Genomic DNA, 27,082 nt, shown 5'->3' with positions numbered 1-27,082 from the left:
GCCGCCATTTTGCTTGTGGGCTGCTGCGCGCTCGGCGCCCGCCGAGCCCTCAGTGTCCATTTTACAAACAGCCTCACGGCTGGGCGCGGCCGAGGGAGCGGAGCGAGGGTCGGGGGTGGGCGATAATGGGGGGGGGGGGGGGGGGGTGAAGGGAGAAGGTGTTCGGGGAAGTAGGGCGGCGGTGGTGGAGGAGGGGAGCAGCCCGGGCTGCTCTTGGGGGCGATCCGTGAGGCGCGGGCGGGGAGGGGCAGCGGCTGTGGTGGCAGCGAACGGCAGCGGGAGGATGTCTGACTCACAGCTGCATCCTCTGGGGCAGGATCGCTAGAACTCCGTCCTCTGCTGCTTCTCCCCCCCCCTCCACCTCCGCCTCGGCTTCCTCCTCACGTCCGGCATGCCGCTCGGCCGTACCTATCCTTGGCGGATCTCAACCCGAGGGGTGCGTTTTCGCCATTAAAAAAAAAAAATAGTATATGAAAAAGCCCCGGGGGTCTCGGACATGCAGGGGAGCTTAACCGGAGGGGCGGGGAAGGAGGGGGGCGACGAGAAAGGGGAGGGAGCGGGAGGTTTTGACTGGGCCCGTTTGGAGGTGGCATGGAGGCTTTTGGCCGCGGCTCTCCCGTTGTAGGCACTCGAGGCTGAGATCTCCCCCGAGGCGTGTGAGGCGAGCGGGAGCGAGCTGCTTTGCTCGAAGCGAGCGGGGCCGCGCTAGCTGAAGGCGTTTCTCTCCGCCGGGGAACGGGACGAGCAGTGGCCGGGGCTGGTTCTCCCCCGTAGGGAACGGCACTCGGAGAGCAGGTACGGTCTGCTTTGGTCCGGACCGGGGAGCCCAGGAGAGCTCCTGCCGAGCCCCCCGCTCCCTCCGCCACGTCCCTGCCCGGCTTCAGCCCCTCCGGCGCCGCGGCTGAGCGAGGGAGGGGAGGCGGCGGCTGGGGTTTCATTCGACGCCCACCAGGGGCTGAGCGAGCCTCCTTCAGTGCGCAAACTCGGGGCACCAGATAAAAGCTGGGCTGGCAGCCCTTACCCTGCCTCGATGGAGCCGCCACAAGCGGGTGACTGGAGAAGCAGTTAGCAGCAGCGCCATAGCCTAGCGTCCCCCCACACCTTGGGCAGAGAGTTTGGGGCTCTAAACAGCTGCTGCTGCGGCAGGAGGGAGCCGAGGTGAAGGGATCTGCTAGCTGGTTGGACGCAGAGGAGGCGGCTGTAACGGGGCGTTGAGCCTGAGGGAGGAGGGGGGCGATTAAACGTCTTGTGATCATGGCGGAGTCTATGGGTATTTTTTCCTGTCTAACTCTCCTGTGCGTGTGTCTCTGTTTTCTCTCTTTTTCTCTCTCTCCTTAGGGCGCTATGGCCGGGGCTGCTCGCTCGGGTTCTGCCTGTTGTTGCGCGAAATGGCGGCCGGCGTCTTGGTGGGTTTGGTTGTCGGTTTTTTTGTGTAGGTTTTTTTTTTTTTTCTTCCCCTCCTATTCCCCTCCCCTCCCCCCCCACTCCTGCCTTGGCCGCGTCTCCGCAGCGAACCGCGGCGGAGACGGGAGTCAGGAGGGGGGGCGGGAGCTGCGCGGCAGCCAATGGGCGGCCCGGGCCGGGTGCCCCGGCGCGCGCTGATTGGCTGGCGCTGACATCATCCTGCAGCAAGGGGGCAGCCGCAGCTGGGCAGGGTCGGGAGCCGCCGGGGGAGGCTGGGGCGAGGGGAGAAAACGGGCGCCATGATCGCGGCGTGAGGGCGGGCGGGGAGCCCTGAAAACGGGGGTGAAAAGAGGGGAAAACGGGGAAAAGCGGGCTCGGTGTCTCCTTCCCGAGCAGCTCCGGGGCCGCGAGGAGAGGAGCGGCGGGCGCGGAGTGAGGGAGGGCGGCTCGGCGGTGCTTTTGTAACTGCGTCAGCCCAAGATGGCGCCGGGCCTCCCTGGCGAGGGCAGGGCGGCGCACGTCCGCCGGAGGTCACGTGACCGCGCCGCATTCCTGTGGGGCTTGGCCGCGGCCCAGCCCGCCTCAGGCGGCGGCGGTGGCGGCTGCCCGGGGAGCCCGCGCCTCCCCTGCCTCCCCTCCCGGCCCCCTTCCCCGCCTCCCCTCCCCTTCCCCCGCCGCCCTCGCGAGCCGGGGTGTAGCCGAGGAAGCTTCTCGCTTCCCTCCCTGCCCGCCGCGTCCTTGGTGGGAGGCCCCTCCGCGCTGCCCCTAAGGGGAAGTTCCCCGTGGGCCACCTCAGCCTCAGCCTGGGCTCGCGTAAATCCCCTCTCTCTGCTCCCCCGTCCTCCCTAGGTGCCAGTTGGCATCGCTGGGATCTGCCTCAGTGCTGTCTAACCGGCCTTGCTAAAGCCAATGTGCAAGCTGCGTGGAGTTGTGCTGCTAGGAGCTCGGTGTGGCTCTGCTAGGTGCACAGGGAGGCTGAGGAGAAAGCTCTTAACGCCTCTGGTTCTGTTAGAACGGCGCTTGGACGTGTCAATATGATTTCATTTGCGTCTTGGTGGTTCCTCTTCGAGCAGTGTTTTCATAAGGCGACGTGGCGTCTGTTTGGGAGTTAGGCCGCGGGTGGCCCGCGTCTGTAACGCGGGGATTGAAGCATGCGCTGAGTGGAAATGGAAAGCCATGGTGTGCAAATACGGGGAGGGTGGCCCTCGTCCTGCCTCCTGAGGTTCATGGACTTGGCACGCCAGTCTGGGTGGGATTAGGAGTTTGGCAAATACATTTTCTGGATCTGTGTTTTATTTCAGGATTTGGGGTGGGGGTGAAAAACGTATGTTTTCCAATCATAACGCTCTTTTCTTTTCCTTTTTTTTTAAAGGAGTGCAACTCATTTTACTGTTTGGGTGGGGTTTTTGTGCTTTCAGAGAAATTCACTGTCAGTTCCCACGTATTGTTCTTGTATAGTACAATGTAAACTTAGCCTCTGCAGCTAACCCAACGAACGAATTAACAGTTAAAATTGCTGATGCTTTAAATGTGGTCATTTGTTCCACTTAGAAATGCTTTATAGCACTTTTCCTGTTCTCAGTATGTTTGCAGAGGTGCGATTTCTCTCTTCTCTGCAGCAGCGACCTGATAGGGAATGAAGCTCGAATTCTTGGTGAATGCGTTGTGTGAGAACTGCTGGAATGAAAGTTGTTGGGTATATGACTAATGTAGAAGAATCCTGTATAATAGACGCTGCTTAATGTGTTACATAAGTAACGTGGTGAGGTGGAGCCTAGTTGCATAAGAAGCGACTGGGGACTGGGAGCTACTGTAAGTAGTCGGTATTAGTTGCAGATAGAGCCTGCAGGGCATGTGTGTGCTGAGGGAGGGGCGGGAGGCCGGGGCTGGAAGCATCTAATAGTGCTACATTTTTTCCTTTGGAGGTTATATAAAGGATGCCAGGAAAGAAATGGAGACAGTAATTAAGGATGACAGTGTGAAGCTTTTTAAAGTTTGGAGTCTCATCTGAGCTTAACTTGTATGCTCTGTTTTCTAGAAGAAACTGTTTCGAGTGTCAGATGGGTGGCTGTCAGCTGAGCCTTGCAGCATCCCGTTTTGTGTAGGCTGCTACAAAGAGCAGGATTCTTGAGTCCTAGAGGTTGTGAGGCTGTTTAAAAACAAACAAAAATAAAAAACCTTACTGGAAATGGTATTAAGAGGAGGCAGTTGGTTTGTTAACCAAACATCTAAGTGACTGGATTATTGATCCTTTCTGTATAGGCATAGTGTAGCACAAGGTAAATACTCCCTTTGTAATGGAAGCTTCCAGAGAAGCTTTCAGTGTGCAGTGAGCCTTCTGATGTAGAGCAGATTTATTTGGGACCTGAAATGAATATTTTCTTGCATATGTATTAAGTGAGGAACATTTGTGTGCGCTGAAGATGTGGAAAAACGCATTTCTACGTTATTAGTACTTGCGTTTAGGCATGTATCCCATGATTATGGAATAGGGAACAATTCCCTACCTCGCTGTAAGGGAGCAGTCTGAATACTTAGTATTCTATAAGCTACTTTAGAATATCAAATCGAAAGCTTCTCTGTGGTAGAAAGCTTTAATCTGTAAAGCAACCTTTTAGGTAGTTCACATTAATAACCAGGTTGTGCTTGGGAGCTGAGAAATGAACTATTTTAAAAGTTTTGTGTAGCTGGTAGCTTGTTGTAGCAGCATTTGAACTGAGGAGTCTTCACGTTCTTAAACTACAGACATGAAGGCAAATTCTAATAGTATAGTATTTTGGTTTGTTTCTGTGCTGTCTTACTAGCTGTCCTCAGGGAAGCACTATCATTTTGGGAAGTGGTAACTTCAGTGGTGATGCAGTGAAGCTTCAAAATGATGTCTGTGATGCATTCTGAATTGTTCCTTCTGCTGCAGGAGACGAATAAACAGCAACTGCATGTACTACTTCAAGACAGAAACCTCAGGGAAGGGGATCTGCCCCAAAGCCAATCTGTAACGCCTTTAACTAGGAAGATGAGGGGAAGGAAGGGAGCTGTAAGAGGGGGAGATAATTTTTAAAATAGTTTGTGTTTATGGTAGCCTACCAGAGAGAAACAGTTTCTACTGAACTACAGTTCTTTCCTTTTAAGAAGGATATTTCAATTGGCTGGGTGTTCTCCAGCAGTTAGGCTTGCGGTTGTAACTTGCCATGGTATCCTGTCTGTGCATGCATGTGGTCTGCGCCTTTGCTAGGACCTGTTATTTAAACAGCACTGTTTACCTTTGTCTTACAAAGAGACTGACAAGAGTTCAAGGGTATGTAGGGGAGAAGGGAATATGAGGTGTAATGGATCTGAGTATGCATTAATGCCATAGCTGAAACAGTCGAAGTGGTGCTCATGCTGAAAGATGATCCTGTACCTTTTCCCAGCTGTTCGTTCTTGCTTCTGCACCACCCCTTCTTTTGATGGCGTGAGTGTCTGTGTGAGAAGTGGAACAGGAGAACAGATTTAGCGTAAGCCTAATTGTAATGGATGGTTTTCTGATGTGAGTGTGCACTGCATGGCGTCATAATGCGCCTGCTTGGACGGGAGTAGGAAGAAGCAGCTGTAAGGAGAAAAAATGGACGTGTGCAAATTTGAATTGTTAATGAAATCAGGTGTGTTTTTACTAAAAATACATTTTTTAAGGAATTTGAGGGGCAGCTCCTATAGGCACTTGGCCAGTGGAGCCAGAATCACTCTAACCCTTGCTTTAGGGCTGGCAGCACCCGACTCCTGCAGTTAAGGGTGGCGGGGTCACTTCAGATTCACTGAAATGGCGGACTATAAAAATAACTAGGCCAGAGTTGGAAAGGAGCAGGATTCTGGTTAAGCGTTCACAGATTTTGGACTTAATGAGCTTATCTTGTTGGAGCAGGGTAAAACTTGGAATAGGCTTTCGTGTTCCAGAAGTGAGTGATAATCCAATAGCTGGGCTGTTTGAAGAGTTACTCTTACTGGAAGAGTTGTGAACTAATCTTTAAAAAGCTTGTGATCTCTGTGGGTCACAACGGTCACTAGTCAAATGAATATGTATTACTTGCGTGGAGTAGAGCATGTCCAGTGACCTTCAGCCGATTGGAAACGATCGGTTTCAACAGATCTTTCCACCTGGATGTGGAAGGAGTGCTCAAGACCTGAACAGCAGCAGGGCAGGTACATCCTTTGCATGCCACTTAAGGGTTTGTGCTAGGATAAGCTTTCCTGAAAGAGTCGAGACCTTTTCAGAAAGATCAGTGGAGATTTTTCTAGGGAAGGAAGACCAGTCATTGGCTGTTTGTATCTTTAAAAATGAAAAATAGTCTCTCACTGAGAGGAGCAGGCTGACAGGTGTTACATGCCCAGCTGATCTCAGGTCTCGTAGGAGTTTGCACCAAGTCCATCGCACTGTTGGGACCTTCCTAAGAAGAGGAGTCGTATTCTCACTTGATTGTAACATACCTCTAGCCTTGGAGGCCTGTCAGTAATGGTTCTTTGAAGATGCTGGAGATAATTAACAAACAGATGGTTCCTCAGTGTTAAGGTGCAAGCAGTGTAAGCAAAACAGTGGTTCTTCGAGGTCTCTGGGAAGAAAATGAGGTAAGCACTGCTGCTTGCTGAGAGTTGGGCTGTGCTAGAGCGAGGAAATTACTGAGCTGTGGGTTCTAGTGTTCCAGAACTGCAACTCAGGGTGGTCCTCTTACAGCAAGAGCAAGTGTTTGTCTTGTAAGCTTAGAAGCCAAGCAAGACTTGGCTTCTGTGTTTCTGTGGTTATTAAGTGCTGGACAAAAGGGGTTCCTTATCTCTGCTGAAACTTCTTAGTGTGACTTGTATGAAATGAGCGTTCTTAAAAGGGGTAGGGAAAAACCATAGGAAGTCAATCTCCTGCACTCTTACGGTCAAGTATGAGAGCGCTGTTTGGTAGCTCGTTAATGATACACAGACATGCAGCGTTTCTTTTTCAGAAGGGAAATGCAGCTTGAGTGCAGCAGTGCTTCACGTCTCTTCAAAGGACTAGCTTCAGAAGACTGCTTTAGTCCTGGTCGGTGTGGCCTACTGCGACTTGAACTGCTCCAGAAGAACAGAAATTTGGTGGAATGGTATATTCGGGATGGGTGGCTTTCTGACTGGTTGTAATCGGGGGCTTGCAAACCTCCGTAGGTTGGCAACTCGTGAGGCTTTGTACTGGTGGAGTTCCCAGTGCGTCACAGCTGATGTACAGGAACTAGTAGGTATACTTCCCTCTAGCTGGTTGTCACGCATACGGGTTTGAGAGCTGCTTGATGTGGTGGTAGTGCAGTTGCTGTAGACCAACCAAATACAAGTGCAAAGCTACCTTGTGTGGCAGATCTGGGGTGCGTCAGAACTGGGGGGGGTGCAGGAAGAACTTGAGCTGAAGCACTGTCTGGAGAACAAAGGTAGTTCAGCAGAGGAACTAAATGTAAGCACATCTTCCTTGCCTCCCATGTTCCTGCCTGCCCTTACCGTTTAGGTCACTGCCTTGTGGTTCCCCAAATTGAAGTGAAGTGAGAAGTGAACTGGAGGTGCAGAGCTGTGCTGCTTTTAGGGTAGCCTAAGCAACCCCTTGAAGAGACTGTGAGTGAAACTGGCTGATCCATGAGGTTGAGATGGGCTGTAGCATATCTCGTCTCTTACCAGCATCATTCTCCTTTGAGTGCTAAACTGCTGCAGCTTCGTTTTGGGCAACAATGACGGTACTACTGTTGCTTGATGTAGTCTGATTCGAGATGGGATAAGTCGTCCATCCAGAAAAACTACGGGCATTCTAATTACGCTTTACAAGAGCGTGTTATTTAAAAGAGCATTCTCACAGCTGTCCTGATTTAGAAGACTGCACTTTTAATGAAATTAAACTATTGCTTTTATCAGGGTAGTACTACACTTGGATTTCATGTCCAGTGCTTTGCTCTATCATCCCATTATTCGTATGCTGGAGCAAGCTTGTAAGCTTATAAAGGTATGCTGGGCAGTTGTGAGATCCTATTTTTAAACCGCTTCTGAGAAACACTTGTCTCCTATCTCTGCACAAGCATAGGAAAGGATATACTTCATGTAGGAGCCACGGTGTCTGGGCTCAGCTAACAGCGAGTTTTGAACTTGGAGTGTCTTCTCCGTAGAAGAGATAATAGATTTGAAACTGCGCTGACTTCTGCTGGGGAAGAGAAATGACCATAACTAGGAAATCGTAGCAGTGGGCTGATAACTTCTTGTAGTAAGAGACAGATCTATGGTACGTTGCAGACTAGCCAAACATTAAGAGAAAGAAATCTGATTGTCAAATCACCTGCTTTGCTCTACTTAAAGAGTGCAAGAAGAGTTAATGGCAGGAATGTTTTTAATGGTACATCTTGTGATGAATCTTAAATATGGCAGGTGTACTTAACCTACTGCTGATTTGCAGCAGCTCAATTTACTCTAATTGTGCAATTACCACTATGTAACACCTCTAACATTTCCATTGACTTTGGGAAATTGCCTAAAAATGCAACTAGGTTTTGTATGCAAGTAGGCTAGCATCTTAGGGTTTTTCATCTGTATGTCCCTGATCATCTAATTAAGACTAAGCATGAAATACAAACACTGAATGTGGGTGTTGGTATTCTTGCTATAGGAATGAGGGAATCCGAAAATTGAAGGACCTTTTCAGGGAAAGTATAGTATCTAGTTTGGGGCAAAAATAGAGGCTGCTAAGGCAGCATTTAGACTTGGTTTTCTTTGTCTTATAAAATTGGCAGGCAGGAGTATTTCAAATGAGGCTAACTACTGTGAACAGAAAGAAAAATCGTGCTGCTGGAAGATGGATTATACACAGCAAATTCAATGTACTGAATTCTACACGTCTTAGAGCTCTTTCATCAAGTGACTATGGTTGCTAGTGCAGATGTAATTGCTGAGAGGGAGTGGTTGTCACAAAGTAAAATTATTAGGACTGTTTCCTGAAAGCTGAAGTTAAGCCTGCGCTGTTTCTGAGAGTTGGCAGTTACAGGGTCTTACTCTTCTGTTCTTTTTTTCTGGAACAGCCAAGCTGCTCCTTCAGTTTTCCCCCAGATTGTGTGCTACAAATATTATTGGCCTAGGAAGTGCAGCTGTTAGCTAAATTGGTTTGGTTTGTCGTCTGTTTCAGTGGTATAACTCCTGAATACTGTTCCCATTCAAGTAAATTGGAGTAGCTAGCTGTTCTCCTTGGTATTGGTTATCCAAATTTTGCCTTGTAGGCCAAACGCTAGTGCTCATCTGGAAGAAAACATCACTGTTGTAACGTCATCTACAGCTGGCAAAGCAAGGTAGTCTGTTTGAGGGCACTTCTGTGCTTTATCTCCCACTTAAGTCAGCTTACCTAAGGATATCCTTCAGTTTCAATAATGTAATGATACTGCAGCACTGTTCTAGAACAGTTTCCTGTCAAAAAAGAGCAACTGGACTCGGTTTAGTAACCTGCTGAGAATATTCATGCCCCATTCAGGTCTGGTTGTGTTCATTTTACCGGCTCTGCCTTACCTAGTCTGGTTAGACCTAAGGCCTGTGTCTCAAAATTCTCACATGACTGATCCTCGCCTCCTTTTAATGTATCTTGTAAATAGCACAGCACCAGTAAGCAGAGGTTGAGCTGTCTACAAATGCTCCTTCTGTCTGGAAGTGACTTGTTGGAAGGTGCCCATGCCTGTCTGTAGATGTTGCATGAAGTGTGGATTTTTCCAGTAGCCTGTGTATTTGTCAGGAAGTTTCTTGCTCCGGGTGCCTCTCCTTTTTGCTTGAATAGCATTGAGCAACAATTATATACTGATTGCTCTCATTACAAGTAAACTCTACATCCTGTTTAGAATAGGATGTACATATTAACAAGTGTAAAACATCTGTTGCATCTTCCTAGAAATAGCATCTTGCAGACTTAGATATTTCAGCTTCACAGCTGTTCAGAAGCCATCACATATTTAAAATCCAAGGCTTTTAAGGGGTGTTTGAAGTAACGGTTCAAAATAGGTAGCTAGAGCATGATGCAAAATTGAATTTTGGTTTGGAGTTTTTAGTCTTTACCCTTCTGAATTGTCAGTCCTCTCAATGGCATTCCTCACCTTATTAATAACTATCAGAGAGCAAAAAAGTGGACCAGAGGTTCAAAATGTAGGTCTAGTAGATCTTTTTGCACGAAGACTCCTGGTTGAATCTGAATTTTGAATGTCTCCAGTTGGTCCTGGAGTGAAGGAGGGTTTGTTACTGCTCAGAAACACTTCTACTGTAGCTCTTAAGCTGAAATCTTGTTCTGCTTGTCATATGATAAATAAAGAGATGCCTCATTGAACTCTCAGTTGTTCTTCCCTTACATCAGTCTAACACGTGAGCACTGGGTTTTTTAATAACTTTTTCTGACACTTCCATTCAGCAAGAGTATGTTGGTCTTGTGATAGATACCCTTCTGAAGTGCCTTAGTGTAGGAAGTGTTCCCTGCTCAAAGGGGACTCCCGGCCTTCTTGACTGCTGCAGGAAAAAAAAAGATGAAACAAGCTTTCTTGTAAGCAAGCTCTACAAATGCTGGAGATCCATTTAGTCTGGTTAAAATAACTGTTCTGCAGTACATAACAGGTGAAACAGTCACAGCCTCTTACATACTGATATCTGTGACTACCTGTGCTTACAAATCATTTCAGACTACCAAAGGGAGGATGATGAAGGCCTCTAGAAGTAAATGCAGCTCTCTAGTGGAAGAGATAAAAAAGGTGGATGGGCTAAAAGAGTGAGTATATTCCTCCTGGTAGCTGTGGAGAAGTTACTGGAAGAGTATTCTTGTCAACGTTTGTGGGTTTAAGATGTTCACCCAAAAAAAGGGAAGGGGTGGATGGGACAAAACACTGAGTCCCTCGTTATTTGGGGTCCTGCAGCAAAAGGTGAGTTGTAAGAACAAAACCTGAGTGAAATCTGGCTGTCTTGGCTAGAAAAAGAGCAGGCCAAACCTGTAGTTCTTGAGCAGCACACAGCTTTTAAGTAGCTCCAGGCTATGATTAGAGTAGGTTGTCGAATTGATCAAAACAGGCACTGTATGCAACTGCAGAATTCTGAAAGACCAGTTTAGAGTGGGATCTGCATATGAAAAACATTCCTATTTCAAACACTTGTGCTGCATCGTACATCACATGACTGCTAGCTGTTGTGTAACAGGAAAGCCTTTATTTTTTTCCCCGTTCATCTTGGGGAGGGAAACACAGATTGGACTTGTATTTAGCTATAACTTCCTTCCTTTTGGGAACCCATCTGAACTGTTAGGGAGTTCAAGCACTTAATCTGCCATGTGGAATGCTTTGGTTTCCTGCCCACATGTGAAATTGGAGAGAGCTTTGGAGTCTCCAGGGGGTAGAGGGTAACTGGGAGCCATCTTCCCATGGGATGAGAAGATCATTCCTCGATTGTCTCCTTGCCCAGCTTCCTGAGTGGGTACAGCAAGGGGTGCTTTGGTATACCGTGGTTGGCTAGTCTATAGCACAAAATATCAATTTAAGGTTTTTTATTCTCAAATTTAAGAACTGTTAATTTCAAAACTTAAGATAGTTTTGCTGTGACCTGAATGACAACCTAAGCTATTTCTAAACGTCAAAGGAAAGTGATTGGGCTGGAGGCTAAGTTCATCAAAGAATTGCAGTTTTATGCCTGAATACTCACCTGCCTTCCAGACTTCTCCAAAATCAGCTTGCAGGTTTTCTATGCAACAAATGAAGATTGTGAAGTACATAAGCCGTAGAAACTAGCTGAACGGAGAGAGGAGGTTTGGCCAAGAGTGAATGCAGAAGAGGGAGGTGCTTATTTTTAATTAGATGTGGCTTTTACTTTTAGTCATGTTTTGAAACTAGACGTTTGTGCCCATCTCCACTTTCTGTAGCTTTCTGAAGTGTCAGCTGTTCTAACCACCAGATCGGTGGCCTTGTTAAACACAGGTTTCATGGTTCCATCCCACCTGCAAGTATGCCTCCAAAATATTGCACATGCTCTGTATCAATCACTTGTTCTTTACTAGTCCCTGTTTGTAGGGATCGAGCTTATGTTTATGGATAGAAGTAGAAAGAACACGACTTAACGCACTTCTCATTTCATGTTGTCATGGAAAATCTGCTCAGTGGCAGCTGGCTGCGTGTGTTATTTTTGTCTTTCTACTCATACGGTTTGTATTAGTGTTTTCTCCAGAACACGGTACCCGGCTTAAATATAAAGGTGTTCATTTTCTTTATCTCTTAATGTGAAAGACTCTGCTAGACCTCCTGATTTTTCACTTCAGTGCCAGAGGTGCTTGCAGGGGGGAAGTTGGTTCTTAAGCTCTCAAGTCTGAGTCCTGTAGCTTGTCGTTGCTGCTTAACTGACTTCTAAGATATGGACAGAAAAACACAACTAGCAACAGGCTCATCTCTGCCCTCTTAAAGTAAACTCTCCTGTGACAACCTCCTGATCTGTTTGGGTAATGATAAAAAGATACTTGGCAAAAAGCAAGAGTTCTGTGACTGTTTGCCCAGAATATAAATATTTCATGCTGCTTTGAATGCTTGTGTGGCTTAAATATTGCAGCAATAGCGTCTCACTTATTTTTAGCTTTGGGGAGCAGGAAGAGTGCTAGTTTCCTGCATTCCCCTTCCCAAAAACCTTGGCTACATTAAGGGGGAGAGATGTAGCAACCCAGAGCTGGTTTATCAGTTCCAACTAAAGACTGGCAGTGTGAGCACTGACCTTCATTGTGCAAGGGATAGGGCAGCACTGAGTTAGACTGCAGCCCTTTCTCAGTGTTCTTCCTTCTGAAACAGGCATCAAGCCTCTCAGAATGAGTGCAGCTTTTTTGTTGGTTGTATACGGGTAGTCCCCAAATGTGGCTGTTGCAGCTCCCGACTAGATCTACTCCTCTGGCTGCTGTCACTGGAACTGTGATGCTATTGCACAGGCATGGCTAACATGAGAAATCAGTGAAACTGGATGCTGCAGCACCACTTAGTATAACGCTTAGGTAATCGCCACTGTCTTCACATCAGCTGCTGCTACTTATCCGTGGCTACAAATTACTCCTGCTTGGAAGTTTAGGTATATATCCTATTTCTGTGCTTTACAGCATAGATAGCTCAAACTAGACAGGCACTGTCGCCAAGTTATGTCAAACTGCTTCCATTTAAAACAAAAAAACTGAATGTCCAACTTGAGCCATAGAAGTATAAGGAGATCCGTAGTAGTCTGTTGGATTTTCCTCGAGAGGAACGCAAAAAATTCATATGGCCCTAGTTGTAGGTACTGTTTAAAAAAAATAACAATTTTCTTGTTGTGTGAGTTATGTGGCAGTGGTACACAGGTGTCAAAATTTGGATGAAGCTTTTGGGGTGTTGTGTGGGTATCGTTAGCAGGAAACGTGCATGTACCTTTAGTATAAATCTTTCTTCCTGTCAAATCAGCCGGCAGTAATCCACTTAAAGTATGGAGCTTCTTGGCACTGCAGAGCGTGTGCAGAACAGGCCTGCAATCACTTGGGCAAGAGGCAGATAAATACTAGCTTTGGCATGCAGAAGTGTCCTCGTGTGGAGCAAAGATAGAAGCAGTAAGCTTGTCCCAGCATGTTCCTCTAGCAGCTACACAGAATGTCCCTGGTGTGTATAAATGCTCTTTGATTCTAGTGGTATGTGTATTTTCCACTATGTATTTTCCACTTACGTCGCAGTGCTGGTCATGCTCTGTTTGGGGGTGTTGATTTTGAGTTTGGTCTGAGTTTTTGTTTCATTTAAGTTTAGGATTTTTAAAAACTGAACAGATCGCAGCTGGTGACTGTGATTCTTCCTGCTGAAGTAAAAACTTAATGCTGGTATTAGCTGCTTTAGAAAACTAGCTATGTACAAAAGAATCCAGTTTAAGAAAATCTAAGGGACTCTAGAAAAAGTGTCCGGTTACAGAAAGACTTACAACCTCTTGCATCATGACTTAGGCGCAGACAGTAAAACCTTAATCCTCCGTCTGAATCACGCTAATGCCATGTTAAAGAGACGTGGCACCGTGGTCGCTTGACTAGGGAGAAAGCTGAGCAGTTCCACTTGTCCTCAGATACGTTTTTAAATTGCAGATGAGTGTCAATGATTTTGTTGCTAGTTACACAGTATTTCTACAGGCTGCTTGTGCATTTAGTCCGCTTTGCAGCTCCTGCCAGAATGTAGTTTTCATTTCTGTGATAATTCAGTATGAATGTAGTAATAACCTAACAACTGTGTGAGCACTTAACAAGTGTGGCACTGGCGGTAACTACCCCTATCAAAAAATGAAAAGGAAACGTTAAGTGGTGCACAAGCTAAAGCAATAAAACACATAAAAGGCAGGGGCTTAAGTCAACATATGTTCCTTTTAAGCTGTAGGGTCTGCTACCCTACCCGAGTCCACTGTGGGTATTGAAAGGTCTGAATGTACGCGGGGCTGGTAGCACCACCTATTGTTCCTGGTCTGTTTTCTTAGCTTTCCTAAATCCTAATGATAAAGTTCTAGGCGCTGGTTTGTTTGTGAAAGCCGTAAAATCAGGAGTGGGGGAATTGTGCTCCTGTTCTTGTTGTGCTTTAGAATAAAAGGCTCTCCTTGCTCATGAGAACTAAACAACATCTTCTCCAAGCTGTGATCCTTTCGTGGGAAAAGTGTATCTAAGTAGTGGGTGGGGTTTAAGAAGCTTTTGTTTCAAAATGAGCCTTTCACAACTCCTGATGCTGGTCAGATTATGCATACCTCAGTCACATCTGTGATTTAGCCGTGTGTAATGAACCTCTTCACACATCTCTGGCAGGCTGAGAGTAGCATTAGCTGGATCTAGAAGAGACTTAAGTGAATTCTTCATATAATGGTCACTCAAGTCTGCTGTAAGCAGAGTATATGAGCACGTGCTGCTGTTGATCACTTCTAATTACACTAACATATGGCAGAAAACAAGCCACTTGATTCAAAGCATATTTTGATGAAAGATTGATAATAAACAGGAAGCTAAGTGGTAGGTTGGCATAGTCATAACAAATACGGGTGAAGGACTTCATTTAGGGGAGGAGTTGGTGCGATGAAGGTTCTGAACAGAGCAGTATCTTGAGGCAAACCAAAAGTAGGAGAAGCTCTGACGGTGAAGAGCTCCCTTCAGCAGCAGTGAACAAAAAGGGGGTCTTATGTGGGCACCTGCTCAAAATTAATGGTTGCTGCTTAATGGCAGCTGTCATCGGCAAGTCCATGTGGAGCTTCGCTGGGCCTGGAAGTGTGGGATGGACAAAACCAGCCCTAAGATGGTTGATGGGGTTGTTGGCCCGGCCTTGGGGCTGGAGGGGTTGTGGAGATGACGTTGCTCCTTGGAGGAAAGAACTACTTAGCAGTACAACAAAGAGTGATAGCAGAAGGACCAGGCTGATGGTGACTGAGAAAGATTGGCTATGTATTAGGACACTGCCAGCTCTCTTGATGAGCCCTCCCTAGGAAATGGGGTGTCAGGGCCTGCTGTGGATGTGGGAGGCAAAACTGGCTCAAGGTGTTACCTCTGGCTGCTCTTCACCACTCCTGGGGTTATTGTTTGGACATCAAAGCACGGTGCTCCATCACCTCACTCATGCTGATCACTTGTGAGAATAGGCTGTGAACTAGGGACTATTTCTTCAGTAAGTAGATCAGTCTCCCACCCCCTTGGTTTCCTTTTTTTTTTTTTTTTTTTTCCCCTTGGGGGGTTGGGGGGAGGAGAGGCAGTGTAGATCTGCTGCCTTCCTTCAAAACGGAAGGGAGCTGCTGGGTGATGTGGAACACAATCCATCCTTCCAAGCTTGTGTTGCTGCAGAAACACTTTTTTCTCTTTCCACATCTATTTCAACAAAATGGATCGGTGCCTCATGTCAAGGCCTTAGGTAACTAGAAATTAATCACTAATTATTAATGAAAAATGTGGCTCTAGGAATTTTGTAACGTAGGAAAATAAGGCAGAGAGAGGGGACAAAATATCCTCAGAGGCATATTGTTTAATATTTAACTAGGAGATGCTCTTAGCTGTAGTTTCATTAGCTTGTCACAATTTAACAAAACTGTTTTTGCAGTGAACGAAGCAGGGTTTGGATTTTGGTTATAACATGACAAGGAATAAATTAGGCAACAGTGTGGCCTGTAATTACCAGCTTTATAAAAACAAGGGGTCAGTTGCCCAAGCAGCCTGTTCTGACGCTTTTCGTCTTCCTCCGGTTTGATACCATGGTGTTACAAAACGCAACAGACGAGTTGATTTCTGCAAGTGTTTCTTCTGAGCATCGAACATTTTTCTCACTTTCATTTCATGGCTTAAAACAATGCAATTAAAACAATGAGCTTAATGACAGAGCAAGGCTTCATCCCCCACTCCTTTCCATGGTAACTCCAGTACCTCATGAGTTACTAGTAATGCTGGCAGGGAGACTGATGTTTACAACTGTCTGACGTTTTCTGAATACATTCTTCAGTCTTCTCCAGCAAATTAAAACCAGATGGGAACTGTAGGGAGCAGAATGGAATCTAATTGTTCTGTGGCTTGTGATGTTAACAAAACTCTTTGGGTATTTTCATTGTTATTTGGCAAGAAAATGGCTTGTAATTCCTCTGGTCCAATCACTATAATATGCAGTCTTCTTCCAGCATGTCAGGGTAACTACTGTAAGCCTTCACTGAGATGTTTTGCTTTACTTCTTCCAGAGTGATAGGCTACAGTGTGAGCATATTATGCTGGTAATTTTTTTTCAAATAAAGGAATCAAAAACCAACGAAGAGAGCCGGAAAAGTTTGCTGCTTGTCTGGCAGTGCTGATTCTGAGGCGAAATACAGTTGTTTTGCAGCATGTCTTTCTCTTTTCTCTTTTTCTGTCTTCTACTACCCTAACCAAAAGTACATAAAGTAGTAAAGGGATATACAGTGGAGTTAGATGAGGGAGATGGGACTGTTTCAGTTTTGAGTGGCTGAGCTCAAGATCTTTAATGTAGACAGGAAAAGCACTCTCATGTAGTTAATGCCGTGCTGCTTGCACTGGCTGGTGTGCACTTGGAGGAAAAGAAGTAACCTGTTGAATCACAGAAATGGGGTTTCCTGTTAGGGCTTGGAATTTCCTTGCAGCTTTCCCCTCTGTAGCTACAGGGGCTGGTTTTGTGTAGTACGTGTGCCCAGACAAGAACTTGCTGGAGATGAAGACAGAAGCCAAACAGTTATGCATAGACTGTAATGGTTTCTGACTCAAATGGTGTGATAACTGCCAAAATATTGTGGGGTGTGGTAGGAACTGCTGCATCTAATACTGCTGAATCTCTGTCCCTTCATAATTTGTCTAAAAGAGCACAACATGCTAATCCTAGTTAACATGAAGCTTGGGAGCAGATCTCTTGCTGTCTTCTACCCATTTGGAACCTGCTAGCATGCAAGAATAAGTTTCGATATACTGGAGTTTTGTTGGTTTCTTCCAGTTGCTCAATCTTCAGTCACATTACTCTTGATTTCCTACAGAAAGAGAAGCTGCTTGCAGAAGAGAAAGTTGTAGCTTCTTAAAGATTACTCCAAAAACAGTGAGCATTGGAAACAATGATGAAGACTCCAATTACTATCTTGTTTTGCTTGGAGTTGACAACATATAAGTATGTTAAAATAGTCTGTATGTATTTACTGTTATGGAATACATAGTTGTTTTTATACTTGCTTTAGTCTTACTATAGAAGCATGTCTAACAGTTTGGTATAGCAGTCTATTTTAGTGTCAAATATAAGGTCTGTGCTTTTACCATGAATGTGGACTTTAAGAGAATTTATATAAAACTATACCTTCTTAAGCAGTTGTTCCTAATAAACCAGGTTTTACAAATTCAAGAGGTGGACAGACAGGAAAGGGGGCGGTCGTATTTTGTGACATTTAGACATTTAGATAGACATTTGAAATGAAAAAAAAAGTAGCTGATGCTTGTTCTTTTTTCATGGTGATCACTCCAATTAAATCTCGGGCTTCTGTAATGCCACGGCTTGCTCGCTAGTGCTTAGGAAATACCAGCCCGCTGCTTTCTGGGAAGCATATTCCTCTGAGGCTTAGTTCAAGGCCCAGTCTAAAGACTCTTAATGCCTTTATTGTGCTGTCTCTGCTATACAACATAGGCATTTGTGATGGAAGTATTTATGTGGTCAAGTGGAAGGTCTTCCCTTTTTTTTTTCCAGGCAGTGTATCACATAAATGGGAATACTTCTTCAGCTTTCTGAGTACGGAATAATGTGAAACAATGCATTTACTCCTGTATGCCTTTTTTGTTCCTTCTGATCTGCTGTCTCTTTTTACCTCAGTATCTTACAGTCAGCCTCCAGAAGAGCCTGCTTCATAGAGTGAAACCCACTTGGGTTATCCTAAGTCCTTCCCAGGGTGATGGATCAAAATGTTGCTAGTCCCTTGAGTTTTTATTTCTGTCCTAGGTGATCCTAGGACACGAGCTAGCACGTAAAGCTGTTCCAGTGATGCAACTCCTCTCTCCAATTTCAATAAGTGGAAGTGATGCTTGCATCCCTAAATAAAGCTCTTGCTGGGATAAAAGGGCTATATATATATATTAATTAGGTCCAAGTAAGGTCCATAAACCTCACTGGAGAAATTCAGATTCTTTTCCAAGTATTCTTCAACTGAAAACTTTAATGGTGAATAACAGCAATGTAAACTAACGTTAGACTGTGTGACTGTTTGTTAAAGGAAAAGCATGTTCTCAGTGTGGTTTTTGGACTTCCAGACTGATTACACAAGCTTGAAGGCCCACCCTACATCCTGTGTAGAAAACCAGCTCACAGAAATGCCGATTGTTCTTCAGGATTATAAGTGCCTGTGTTTTCTGCCTGCCCTCTTCTTCAAAGTACTGTATGGAAAATAGTAATGCAAAGGAGCCCCAGCAGCTTAACAAGTGCTTGGCCCTGCCAGGTACTGAGCGCTCCCCTCCTGCTCAAGTGGGAGAGGGAGGTGGGAGGGCGAGCTGACACGCTGGGCTCCCTGCTGAGAGAGCAAAGGTGGTGTGTTGGTGAAAGTAGCTGAGAATGGCGGAGTTAGTTCTGTGATTTAATTGATAATTGACGGACTTGGAGCCTGAAAGTTGTAGCCCCGTGGGTATTTACTGCCTTCGGGGAGGGGGAGGTCGCAAGGAATGCGGTTTGTTGCCAGCCTGGTGAATTGTGCTTGATGTTGCTTCATCCCTCCTGGTCGTTCATGTAAAAAGAGAATGGGGACATCTGGATTTCATACCCAACTGAAGAGAGGGTACTTCGTGTTCTTGTATCTCTGCTCTCGCTGCTGAGATGTGTGCCATTCTGCCTACAAGTTAACTCGACCTATCCCCAAGGAAGGGACCTATCAAGTCAAAAATAGTGGAATTTTCTCACTCCACCTTTTTTCTTCTTTCACCTACATTATCATCTTGGACAATATTTTTTTTTTTTTAAGATGAGGTGCTATTTGTAATGTTAAATTTTCAGACAGGAAAACGTTTCAAAGTGAACTCTAAAACCCTCATATTACAGTTTTCTCTTTTTTAAAAAACCAAACAAGCCCTTATATTGCTTGGTAGAATTCAGTAACTGTTTAAGACCAAAATATTAGTTAAGATAATGCGGCTAAGTTGAGCACAGGGCTGCCGTGAGAGTATTCATGGCTGTGCTGTGCTTTTCAGGAGCCCTCTGAAAGGAGCTGCCTCGCTTCAGTTGCTGCCAGTCTCCTGACTGCTCAGCATTCCCCAAACATGTGGCCCATAAAATGGGATTATAGGGAAGGCATTCAAGTAAACACAAGTTCCCTCAGGATGAGATTTGCTTTTTTGTGTGGAGCTGTTGCGTGCTCCAGCTGGGGACGGAGGGACAGACAGACAGCTTCTCTGGGTGACCCCAGCCCCAAGACCTCACGCAGCTGGGGGCAGGTGGGAGTGGGCTTTGCTTGCGGAGGGTGCAGAGCATGTCCCCATCCCCGTGTTTTGGGGAATGGGCTCCTCCTGGGCCGGCTGGCCCACTGGAGTCCCCCCTCGCTGTGTTTTTGGAAGGGCACACCCATTACAAGAGAGGGGAGCTCACCCTTTCTGCGTCTCTTCAGTGTTTGCACGCGGTAATAAACGACTGGTCCCGTGATGCGGGTGTAGCTGCCAAGAATCCGCAGTGAGCTCCATCCATCAGTAACTGTACAGCACTGCTTCTGCGGCCCGGCATGTTCCTGAAGGGAATTCAAGGAGAAGTGGCTGTCTTTTTACCTTGGCTGTCTTCTTACCTCCGTGCTTCTATGAACAGCACCGTTATATGGGTTGGTAATAATGTGTTTCTATGGCTGGGTAGTCCTGGGCAGCCTTATCTGTTGGAAGTACACAACTTTGGATGGGTTCAGTCTGTAGTTTGAACGCTTTTGGGTTCTTTGTTGAGTCAAAATATTACATCAGCCTCAGCAACAAGCTTCCTGTCCTGCTCCCTCGTGGTCTGCATCCGGTCCTGGCCTTGGTAATTCAGCCTGCGGTTGCTGCTCAGCAGGATTACACAGTGTGGCATATCGGGGCACAAAACCTTCGGGCTCAGTTCCTTTCACAGTATCTCTTCGTGTTTTTTTAAGCACTAATCTCAGGTGCAGTTTACTCTTCCCGTCCAGCGGATGTTGGTCACTACAGTAATGGTTGTGATAGTAGTGATCCCCTTACAGCTGTTGTGAGACTTCAGAAGTTGATGGCCCTGCATCAGCTTCTAGAGATACTTTGTACCACAGCACAGAGGCTTTCCAGGGGAAGCTACGATCTTAAATACTTTCCTTAAAACAATAGGAGTTCATAGGTTCACGAGTATGTGTTCCAGACTGGCCGGCATCCTGTTGCTGATGTGCTCCTGCTGTTAGTGGAGGGAGGAGTGTGATACCAGGGTCTGCACAGGGCAGAACACAGACCCGTGCCTCTGAGGTGCAGCATCGTTACACATTTTTTCCATCCTCTTTCTTTAGAGGTGACTCTGAAGAGAAACTGTTAGACTTCTTGCCGTTGGGCTTCACGTGAAGCTTTGAACAAATTCAGCAGTAAGGATTTTCCGTTTTCTTCAGAAACCTAGGCCAGAAACCCTCCTTTCTTATTTCCGCACCTGTTAGAAAAAAGTTGAGAGAACAGCCCTGGGAACAGAGAAGCCAACCCAGTTTCTGCAGCACTCAGAAGCAGTGAAGTTGTTCGCTTGCCTACACCCTGTAGTAATAATGTAAAGAATTACTTGCTGTGGGTTATAAATCAATGGAACCTACCCCATTCTTCCAGCAAGGGAAACATAATTTATTTTCAAAATACTTACAATGGGAAGTGCATTTACAAAACCAAGGTAGGTGAATTCAGGGCCTGTAGCTCATACCCCAGATGGCTGCAGAGCTGACAGGAGTGACTGCACTCAGGTGTAATGTCACTGTCACAGATGTACACAGCTTTCGTGTCTGGAGGGTCCCATTATCAGCCCTGGCGTATAGTGAGGCATAAATGAGAGAGGCTGCCTTGGTTTGGCAGTCCCAAGTAACTACTGGCTATTCTAAGACTTTACTTCTGTTTATGGCTGGAAGTTTTTTGGAAGGCCTGAGGCTTCTGAGTGTATTTTGTACAGAACTCTGTTTAAAAGCTGAGAGCAGAATTAATCTCTCACTGTATTTTCTGTATCAAACAGCCATATATTCATCATACTTCAAATAGGAGGGTTAAAAATAGAGAGGATCGTTAGATCAGATTTTCCGAAGTTTAAGGAGATTAATTATATTTAATATCTCCAGGTTTATAGGATCTGCTGAATTATGAGGGGAAGTAATGACATGATTACTGTATTTTCCAAACATTAAGTAGAATATATAGATACAGCAGCGGGGAACTGAAAATGTCTCGTGAATAACAACAGCAGCACCTGCTTGTATTTCATTTCGTAATTTCTGTGTGGGGTCGCTTATGTTGTAGAAAATGGCATTTTCGGAACAAGCTTTGGAGAGGAATGAGATGTTGGTAAGGCTGTAATGTTTTATATTATGCTGTACGGTGGTGTTGCTGCCTGAACCAAAGTCAGGTAGGGGACACAGACGTGACTTTGTGCTCTAAGATCTGTATAGAAAGTTCTAGGATGGATAAAGAGAAGTCTTACCGATAAAGTGTGGTTCAGATGACCCTGTTTCTGTGTTCACGTTGATAAGAGATGGCATAGGTGGCTTTTGTGTGACTGTAAAGAAGTCCAGACTTGGTTTGGACAGCTGCATTTAGGCAAACAAGCCATCCTGAAGGAGACTGAACATCTCACTGTGGTTTTTCTGGAAAACAGAGAAGGGAATTGCATAGTAAAAAGCCAAATGCAAGCATGGTTAGGTAAGATCATTGGCAGTAAACTCGTGTAACTCGGTGTGCAAATCCCAGTCAGCTGACAAAAATCATCAGACTGGTGTTAAAGTAGTGAGCTCAGTTTGTAGACAGGTAAGACATTGTCTTGGGGGAAAAAAAATAATTTTCCTTGTAAAGTCGAAAGGCCCTGAACACCACCTATCTGAGGACTGTTAGGAGTGACACCAGAGATTACTAAACCTGGAAGAAGTTAGATGAACCGAACTCTTTTCATTTTCTATGTAGCGTGGTCGTTAGCGTTCTTCGCAGTGTTTCTGATACGTTCAGTTTTGGTGGGTTTTACGCTTGGTTGCGCTTCCTGCCTTATGTCTTAGCGTAACGATGTCGCTGGTGGGGGAGCATGGCTGTGTGCTCTGCCTGAACCTGCTAGGAAGGCTTCACTGCTCTCCTGTAAGAAGACTTCGATTTTGCCCTGTTAGAAATCCAAATGGAGGGACCCATCTTTGTGAGCGTCCGTATGGGAGCGTTGAGCAGAGCAGGAGGAACAGGCAGCAGCAGGAGCATCTCGGGTCATCTTCTGCAGGAGGGACTTGCAGGACCGTCTGTCTTCACCTCGTGTCGGTGAGCAACTGGAGCCTGTGGTGCTGTGGAGAGGCAGGAATAGACAGGGAGGGCACTTACCCCTGAAGCAAAGCGGGAGCAGGAGCCTTAACTGTGCCCCTGCTCCTCTGGCTGGGCACTGCTGATCCTAGGAGGGAAGCACCGAGGAGGTCCCTCTCCCCTGAGCACCAGGAGAGCTTCAGGCCCTGATGGGGCGTGCAGGGCTTGTTCCTCCGGGAGGCTCTCCCAGCGTCGCTGCCTCCTCAGGACACGCAGGAATGGTTTGGCTTCTCCGTGGGGAGATGGCTGTGGGAGAGGGAGGAGTGTGCCGCCGGGAGGCAGCAGGCAGGCCCTGGCACATCTGGGGAGGGTCCGCTTGGGTCTGCTGCTCTTCTGCCTCCTAAGAACACCCAGCCTGGGCTGTGCTGTGGAAGTAGCAATTAGAGAGCTCGAAGTGATAGAAATCTATATTAAAATGAGCTGGGAAAAACTTCGGGAAGACTTTGTCCTGTTGAAGCTGGCTGGAAGGGGCTCTTCCAGCATGAGTCATCTGCAGCTGGAGAGGACCCTGGGCAGAGCCTTCCTCCCCTCTGCTGAATGGAGCTGTCACGGTGCCCGGGGCCAGGGGAGGGAGAAAAATGCCCTGATTCATTTCCTAACCAGATACGCATGGGAGGACTCCCCGCAGGGCCGCCGCCAGGGGGGTTGCGGCTTTGTTTTTCCAGTCGCTCAGCTCCACATCAGCAGCGCTGTGCAGCTTCAAACTCCCACCCGGAGGCCTGAACTACCCCGCAGCCCGGCCCCAGCCAGCACACAGTGGTGGTGATACGCCTGGTGCTGCAGAGGAAGTGGCTTCTGTTACAACCAGCCAGCAGTCTGCGAAAGTCCACAGGCTGGGTGCCTGCCAGATTCAAGTTGACAAAAATGTTTAACGTCTTTGGCTTTCATCTTACTATTTTTCTAAAGATTTCTTTCCTACCATTAAAATATCACCTATGCCAGTGTTACTATTTTTTTTACAAACAAATACATGCTTTTATTTCTTTTTTTTTTCCGAAAAAAAAAATGAAAGTCTTTAGATCATAAAAATATTCTCAAATGCCCTCAATACTGTAGCAAAAGCCAGGCTAGACCGTCTGCAGCCGAAGGTGTTGCTCAGGGCCTTTTTGTGCTCTCCCATCCCTGCAATACGACATACTAGAGACGGTGTGGGAAAGACTTGGGCTATTTGAGGTATCCGGCGCCCCCTTGTGCTCTTTCTTTTTGTGTGTTGCGATGCCAGGAGCTACCGAGGGCTCCAGGCAGACACGTAGGGACGGCGGAGCTTCATCCTCATCTTCAGCTTGCTTGGAGATGGGGCTGCCCCCCGGCACAAGTCTGCGGAGTTAACCCCAGCCATGCAGTGTGCATATTCAAAATGCAGCCACAAAACTGATTTATATATTCCCAAAGACAAAAATAACTCTCTACATTCATTTAAAGGTAGCAGCGTTTGCTAGGTCTAAAGTTCCTCTGCTGGATGTAATTTTAAGTTGGGTTTCAAACTTCCCTGGCTGCTCAGAATATGATGCAAGTTTAGATTTCTTCCAGCCTACTCCATACTATGTGATTACGCGTTTTTAATTATTCACTTCTTTGCTCTGTACAGAACGTGCTGCTGCTCTCTAGAAACCACACTTGAGGGTTAGATTGATTAACTCCCTTAAAAATAGTTTTTCAAGTTGCCCACTGCAAATGCCTGAAAGGACTTAATTTCTGCAAATGAGGTGCAAATTCCAGAGTAAAAGAGGTAGATTGTCTTACAGAGCTAGCTAAATAGCTACCACACCCCCGAAAACATGGCCTCTTAGTGGTATGCTCTCTTAAAAAAAAAATACATGTACTGTCTTTTCTATGTATCCACTGCTAGCAGTGGAAGCTTGAAGTTGTTCTAAGGACACAGATACATTATTTTTCTGGCCTGATGCAAAGTCCCAAACTTAGCGACACCTTTAATGCAAAAGCAATCGGGTGTGTTGTGTGCAGCGTGCCCTTCCAATTGCTGGCCCCTCAGGGATTAAAGGTGTTGCTTATTTCAGGTTTATTGACCCACAGTGGTTTTCGTCTGGGCTAGCTGCTGTTCTGTGGTGACATTTCCAGCTAAATAGCAGTTTCTATCACTGTACCCCTCCTGAGGATTACAATTGTTCTGTACAGCAGTAACTGGGATATAAAGCAAGAGTGGCCATGCCAGGCTTGGCCAAGGTCCATCTACCTCAGTGCCCTGTCTCCAGCAGACACTGTAAGTGCCTCCATAAAAGCCTAAGAACAGGTCAAATATAAAAGCTTCTTTCTTTACTCGTAGCCTCCAACTGTTTTTTGCATCCCAAGCTGATTCAAGGTTTTGTGTATTTAGCAAATCTTGAACAGATTTAATTTCCAAATTGTAGGGTCTTCCACTGAACTAATACTCCACTTCAGTGTTCACAACATCCTTTAATGAGGAGTTCAGGAAATCACCTGTTCCCAGGTGATAAGCCACCTTTTTTCCTTTGTGTTGAACTTTATACTACCTTCTTGGGCATTAATTCATCCTTATTTTGTAAGGAAAGCGAACAGTTGCCATCCAAGATGCTCTGGATTTTACAGACCTCTATAACATCCTTTCAGTTTTCTTTTTTTCAGCCTGAAGAGTCCTGTCTTATTTAATCATTCTCAATATGAAAATTGTACCACAGTTGTGATTAAAAAAAGAAAATCTTAGTGGTTGTTTGGATTTTTGAATCTCTGTTGAGCACTGAACCTGATACTTTTTGGAAACTTCCTATCACAACTTCAGTGTATTACTTCTGAGTGCTGGTGGTCAGCTGAGTACATACGTGAACATGTGTATGTGAAGTTAGAGTTGCTTTTTTGCCTGTACATCATTTTACACTTATTTGTATTGTACCTATTTGCTATTTTCTTGTCGAATAACACTTGTTCAGTCTGTCACCTGTCATTCACACCACCCTGAATAACCTGTATCATCAGTAAACTCTGTCGTGTTTTTGTCCACCCCCTTTTCCAGGTATGCTGAGGTCCGTCACAAATCTCTGAGGTTCTACACTGTAGTGTACACTTTGTCTATTCTGAGCACTGACCACCTTGTCTTCTGTTTCTGATCTTTTACCCCTGCAAGGACCTTCCCTCTGAAACCATAGCAGCTTGGTTTCTTTAAAAGCCTTGTTGAGGAACACGGTTGAAAGCTTACTGGAAACGCACATATTCTTACCAACCCAACCATCCGCATCCATGGCATTGCTGAGCCCTTCAAAGAAGCCTGAAAAGTGCTTCCAAAGTGTCCCCGGGTTTCTGTTTAACAATTCTGTTCCTTGTTACAGTGCGTACTACTTGCTTACAGGTGAAGTCACCAGAGATGAAGAAATAGTATTTTTGAATAGTTAGACCTCCTGCAAAGTACTGAGTGAAGGTCTTCAAAAGGCAGCGCAACTTCCCTCGTGTGGTTTGCATAGCTGAAGTAGCTAATGTGGATGAATTCAGAGACAAATCTCCTTAGCAAAATCAGCTCTTCCCAAACACAGGATGTTGTCATTAATAATTCGAGCAAAATGTGTGGTCGTCGTTGTTCTTTCATTAAACCTACCTACTTGAAAATATCAACAAAAGGCTCCTTGTGGCTGCACAGCTTAACTTCAGTGTTTGCAAACCTGATGGTGCCAGGTCTGATGCAGCTGCTGGTTAAAGATTGTTTGCAGATATATTTCTAAATTTGCCAGTGAAAGAAAACAAAATTGGAGGAGGGGAAAAAATTGTCAAACAAATCCAGCACATTGGAAGTGTGGTAGTGCTTCCAGTTACCAAGCATCTGAACCACTGCTCAGTGAATAATGCAGTGACAGTTGCAGAAGACTGGCAGATGCTTTGATAAAACACAGAAATGCATGTATTAACATAGGCCTGTTAGCTCTGTGGATGCACCGAGCTTGTGTAAGAACTCAAATTGTTGAGGTACAAGGGCAACACGTAGTTTGTAAAAGGCTGAATTCACATGGGATGCATCACATCTCATTCATCGGTGGTTTTACTGTGCCTGTGTGTGTGTAGGCTCTTCCCTGTGGTACCCAATAGTAAGCATGACACAATGAAAAGAAGCATATCTTGCGTTTACAGGAAGAAGGAAGGGGGCAGTTAAGAGTGTGTGCATAGATATTCTCTGCAGAGCTGCTGGTTTGTGGTAACTAGCTTGTACATCAGTCCTTACTCCGCATTGCAGTGGTTAACTCTTGCCTTTTTAAAATATGTATTGTTTAAATCCATATAAAATACTTCCCTAGATGCGTCTAGGGGCCGACTCTGAGCTCTGACTATTGCCGCATTGTGCTGTTGCATGCAAGATTATCTTCCCAGATAAGCATGAATAGAGTTCAAATGAATCTATCAATAATCAGTGGAAAGGATGTCATAATGTAAAGTCTGATACTGTAAAAAATGTACAAGTCCTCAAAAACGTGTTTGGAAAGGAACCGCTTTATTCTTAACATAGCTGCAGGTCTGGCAGCAACAGCTTGTGAAGAGGTGTGGGAATTAGCTGAGTAGACTCCCTGCTGGCAAGGAGAGCTAGGAGGCTGCCTGCTACCAATAACGAACCTGACTTCTCCTTTTTAAATCCCTTTGGGTAAAGGAAGGTAAATTGTTTTTCTTTGCTAGTGAAACATTGTGAGGCAATGCTGCATTCGAGAAGAAAAAGATAACCACTTGCTGGAAATAAAATTTCTTTAAAATCGA

General features: G+C 45.7%; 2 long non-coding RNA genes across 4 annotated transcripts; one reads left to right on the top strand and one right to left on the bottom strand.

Moving 5' to 3' along the window:
* The first annotated feature begins 175 nt into the window (after window positions 1-175).
* Window positions 176-27,082, top strand: LOC310892299. Of its 3 annotated transcripts, none has more exons than XR_014578024.1 (3): window positions 176-436; window positions 626-1,406; window positions 22,195-27,082. It is a non-coding gene; the product is annotated as an uncharacterized lncRNA (long non-coding RNA). The 3 variants fall into 3 exon arrangements; XR_014578025.1 differs by lacking the exon at window positions 176-436 and having other exon boundaries at window positions 443-1,406; window positions 22,195-22,336; window positions 22,979-27,082; XR_014578026.1 differs by lacking the exon at window positions 176-436 and having other exon boundaries at window positions 443-1,406.
* LOC310892301 lies at window positions 15,380-22,188 on the bottom strand. Its single transcript, XR_014578028.1, has 2 exons — window positions 21,525-22,188; window positions 15,380-20,501 (listed from the first exon to the last, which is right to left on the bottom strand). It is a non-coding gene; the product is annotated as an uncharacterized lncRNA (long non-coding RNA).

The sequence above is a fragment of the Anser anser genome, assembly GCF_964211835.1.
Source record: "Anser anser genome assembly, chromosome: 1".
NCBI lineage: Eukaryota > Metazoa > Chordata > Aves > Anseriformes > Anatidae > Anser > Anser anser.
This window is presented reverse-complemented; position numbering and strand designations above follow the sequence as displayed.